The sequence below is a fragment of the Mesitornis unicolor genome, unplaced genomic scaffold (genome assembly GCF_000695765.1).
Source record: "Mesitornis unicolor isolate BGI_N332 unplaced genomic scaffold, ASM69576v1 scaffold6244, whole genome shotgun sequence".
Taxonomy (NCBI): Eukaryota; Metazoa; Chordata; class Aves; order Mesitornithiformes; family Mesitornithidae; genus Mesitornis; species Mesitornis unicolor.
This window is the reverse complement of record NW_010179428.1, coordinates 23835-29099: the sequence shown is the minus strand read 5'-3', so window position 1 is coordinate 29099 and position 5265 is coordinate 23835.

The following is a 5265-nucleotide window of genomic DNA, read 5'->3' as shown; positions in this document are numbered from 1 at the left end:
CCCTGCTGTGGGGAGCCAGCAAAGCCACTCTTCCTAGCAAAATCTCCTCCGTAATGCTGCAACAACAGGCCCACAACACTATTAGGAAGGGATTCTAGCTACTGCCTGTACTTGCAGCTCTATGGCAACTAGAAAAAGCAATCGGAAACACCAGCCACCCTGAAAGGCTCTGTACCTGGGACCAGCCCTGGGGTTGTCATTCCCTCAGCCACGGCAAGGAGTCCAGTTACCTCTTCTGCAGTGACAGTGGGAACAGTCATTGCTCAGGGAAGCATTGCTACTGCACAACCCTGCCCTGAAATGCAGCTCCTCTCTCTTTTCCTTAAGCATTCACGAAACTGCCTTCATCCCCATCTGAGCGTCAGCTTGTTCTATTAAAATCTGACTGAGACTTATTAAGTTACTCGGCACAAAATGGCCATAATTCAAGTGCCAACAGGTGCAGCAGGGTGCTGCGGGGGCGGCTGGTACCAGAATAAACCGCGGTCCTTGAAACAGCAGCTGCCTCTCTTCCTGAGGCTTCCCAAACAAATCTCCCGTCTAAACCCTCACCATGCTGGCAGACAGGGCCAAATGAACCTCTGAACTATATCCTGGGCAGACACTTATGCCAGCAGGTAGTTTACAGGGGGTTGCAGTTGCTACACATGCACAATGGGGAAAACCCTTGATAGAAGAAGGGGAGAGGGGAAAGGAAGTTGCTATTTGACCTTATCCTAAAATGGCAATGAAAAAAAGCGTGAGAATCATTAAAGTTATGTATAGGTATGCAGCCTGGAGAGTGTTTCTCAAGAGACTGCTAGACACCCTACTTTTCCTCACCGTCCTGCCTATACACACTTGCTCCAAGCAGTTCCTCTTTCCAAGAAACTGCAGCTCTCAGTTGCTGGGAAAACAAGCAAACAAAACCCAAAACAACATTTCACCGTAGATGCTTTCAGCCTCGTTTTTACATCGCCCTTTCACACTGCACTGACATGGGTTAAGGAATGAGCCTGGTCCAAGGCTGGGCACAGCCCTAAAGCCAAGGCTGAGATTTACATCATCGTTTCCTTTCTGAAGTTGAAGGGTTTCCAGATTTCTAAAATATTTGTGGCCCAAGGCTGGACAACTAACGACATGGGATGACTTCTCATTAGTGCAGAAGCAGACAGGTTTTTAAGCTAGTTTTTTTTTTTAAATTGCATTGATATTTTTGTTAAAACAAAATGCCAGATTATGAGACATGACCAGCCTGACAGTATTTGTCTGAACTCCAATTGCAGTGAACCAAAGTAGCATTACCTGCACTACTCTCACCACTCAAAAGTTAAAGCAGAAATATTTTTACAGACAAAACAGATAAAAACGAAGAGAATATTCCTTTCTCATCAAACTGAGACTGAGTCTCAAAGTATTTCACAGAGCTGCACAAGGAACGGATTTTTATGCTTCCCAAAGGTTTTAGTAGTTTTTAAAAACCCCCACCCCAAATTTAGACAGAGATAAATATCTGAAAACACGTTCATGTTCTTATAAGACAAAAACATCTTGAAATTATCTTAAATTCAATCATTTATAAAGAAAGGCAAACTCCTCATGTACTAGCCTCTTTCAGCTGGTGACAGCTTCAACATAAACAAATTTTTCTTGTTATGTATTTAGAAAATGTAGAAACAAGATGTTTGGGAAATTTGGGGTTGGTTTTTGGTTTGTTTTGTTGTTGTTTTTTTTAATTGAGAAACACCCCAAACCCTGTCCTACTGTCAGTTCTAATTTCATCAGTAAATCCCATCCAAAATACATCCAACCCAAAAGCTTAATTTGTAAGTGTGTCGATAGCTCTGGTGCCTCATCTGTAGGAGAGCAGGGAAACCGTCTATTTTGCCTCTAAACCACTGAAAGGATGAACTTTTTCAACCTACTGCCTCCATACCAGTAACATAAGCATTGTGCAGAGTGCTGAGCCTGGGGAATGCTCCTCAGAAAAGGCTGCTTCCTCACATTTTTGTTCACCTGCAGAAAGTAATACTCCACACAAGAAGTCCCATTGCACTCCCATATGGCACACGATGCACTGTGACCAAGCTCGTCCTTTACCACAGAGAATGAAGACGCCGGCAGCTGGAGAGGGTCGCCCTGCATCTGCTCAGGCTCTGCATGGAAAAAGCCATCCTCAGTCCCTGTCATCTGACACTCCTGCCATCCTTACATTTGCTTTGTATTTTAAATAGAACATTGTTAGTGAACATACTTTCCATTACTCAATGCAACTGACAGTTGAACTCCTCGGGAGCAGGGCTAAATCCCCAGGGAAAGGTCAAGCTGCAAAACACTGCTCCTTGGTACACAAGACACGGCAACCAGCCCTGCGGAGCGGGCTCCCTATAAAACCAAGGTGGAATGGTCAGAACGGTTGAGGAGAGGTGGTCACCGAGCCCAGGAACATAATTCTGATCTTGACATGGGCTGTACTCATTGAGAGTGGGCTACCAGCACACATAGGAGCAAAGACATCTCCACAGCTCTTTCTGCCAGGACAGGAGTAGCTGAGAAGCCCCTCCAAGAGGGGGATTCGTATGCACTGAGTGGGACAGATTTCAGACAGCGTGGAACTGTCAGAGGAGCGGCACCTCTGTGTGGCACTGCTCAAAAGTCCAGAACCTTGGCCAGGAAAAGGCAGAGGCTGTTTCGTACGACTTACGGCGCTTTGCTTTGGAGATATCGCAGAGCCAAACGGGTTTGCACAGCTGCCCAAGGTATCAACACAGCCTCCTGTCCCCATCGCCCCACTCACATTACAGGTGCTTTCCTCTTACATGCAGGAGTCGAGGGTGAAAAACATGGACACTGGGCTCTTGAAAGAACTGTTTCTGCACTCTATCAATGTTCTCCCTAGTCTTGAACCAATTTTAATTTATTTTAAAAGAATGATCTCCAGCCAGTGATTTGTGCAGCTCTGTGAGGAAATAAAGACCAGATGGACAGAAAGGGGCATTTATCCAGGGCAACAAAGCACAACAGTCAGGCATGCCTGATGTGTCAGGAGTTATTTACTGGTCTGACAGCACCTGAGTGCTCCACCCACTGCCCCAAGCTCATCTGGGCAAAGGTTGTTCAGACATGTCTCTTCACAACCCTTTCTGTGTAGCTTTCTTTTCTCACTCCCAGGAGCTGCTAGACACTAGGCATTTCCCCCTCCCACATACAGACTAAGATCAGAGAATCACAGAATCACAGAATCACAGAATATTGGGAGTTGGAAGGGACCTCCAAAGCTCATCCAGTCCAACCCCTGCCAGAGCAGGATCACCAGACCAGGTCACACAGGAACACGGCCAGGCGGGTTTTGAATGTCTGCAGAGAAGGAGACTCCACAACCTCTCTGGGCAGCCTGGGCCATGCTCCACAGTAAAAAAGTTTTTCTTCATGTTCAGGTTGAACCTCCTATGCTCCAGCTTGGGACCATTGCCCCTTGTCCTGGCATTGGCTGTCACAGAGCAGAGCCTGGCTCCTTCCTCCTGACACTTGCCCTTTACAAATTTATAACCATGAATGAGGTCTCCCCTCAGTCTCCTCCGCTCCAAGCTCAAGAGCCCCAGCTCCCTCAGCCGCTCCTCACAAGGGAGATGCTCCACTCTCTTGATCATCTTTGTAGCCCTACGCTGGACTCTCTCCAGCAGTTCCTGTCCTTCTTGAACTGAGGGGCCCAGAACTGAATCCATCCATCAGTGTCTGGCCTGGCCTGGGGAGACCCAGAGGGGACAGAGGAGCCCGGGTGCAGTCATCAGAGGACCAAATCAGAGAGGAGGAAAGCATCTTGACTGCTCTTTTTCTTGTTTTATTGGTTTTTTTTACAATTAGAAAGAATTCTGAATGCAGCAGCCAGAAGGGTCCTTAATGCTGAAGGCAAATTTTAAAACCAATAACCCCCCAAATAATGTTGTTTTTCTGAGCTCCATCCTTGGGTGGTTGAAGTGGTGGGGCTGGTGAGTGTATCTTGGGAAAATGCAGCGCCTCAAATCCTGAGCTGGGTACGGCTGGCACACCTGGGTACGGCTGCCACAGCTTCATGCCCCAGACCCAGCCAACCCTTTCCCAGACTAAGCATCCCAAAACTCCTCTGCAATCCCAAGCTGCCCTTCCCCTGCACCCCATAACATGTCCCATACCCACAGGCAGCAAGTCCCAAAGGTCACTGACTCATCTGATGGGTGTCACATGAAATGATGGGACAGCCCTGGGGGCATCTCAAGCAGGGCTTTTGACACATAACATAATGTAGGCCCACATCTCCTTCAGAGAGAAGGCAGGGAGAGCAGCAGAAAGAGGAGGGGACGTCCCTGCGTTATTTTTCTTCCCAGGCTAGGCTCAGTGCCAACAGGGCTGCTGGTACAAATAACAGGCCATGATGGCAGAGACATTTTTACAGGAGAATAAATCACCAGACTACTTTTTAGAACTTCTTTCCTCTAGTCTAAGTGATGCTAATGAGGGAGGTCAATCCATTCCCATCTCCCCATGCTACACAAGCTGGGACATTTATCTCTTTTGACAAGAAAACTCCTAGAGCAGGCTTTCATCTTTCAGCTTGCATGACTAGGACATCCCTTTCTGGGGAGAAAAATGCCTCCAGAGGCTGTGATGGGACAACATCCCAGGGGATGTGCATAGCACTTCTTCCCCACTGCCCTTGCTGCCTGCAGCCATCAGCTCGAACACCAGTGCTGTTGGATCCCATGTCCGAGATGCTGCCTTCAAGGTCATCTTGTGTGCTGGGGACATCCTGTACCACAGCAGCCTGGCTCCACCAAGCCATGGAGCACCAACTAGTCATGGAGCTGGCTGCCCACAGGCAGAGGGACTAACATCTTGACAAGCAGCATGTCAGAGATGATGACTTGGAGTGACATCATCTTTCCAGTGCTGATCTTGTATCCCAGTCATCTCATATCCCGAGATTGATATGATTGATATGATTCTGCCCCTCTACTCTGCTCTCCTGAGACCCCACCCTGGAGCACTGCATCCAGTTCTGGGGCTCCCAATGTAAGAAGGACATTGAGCAGTTGGAGTGGGTTCAGACAAGGGCCACAAAGATGATCAGAGGGCTGGAGCACCTCCCCGACGGGGACCGGCTGAGAGAGTAGGGGCTGTTCAGCCTGGAGAAGAGAAGGCTCTGGGGGGACCTTATTGCAGCCTTCCAGTTCCTGAAGGGGGCCTGCAGGAAAGCTGGGGAGGGACTTTTTGCAGAGGCAGGGAGCGACAGAACGAGGGGGGAAGGGT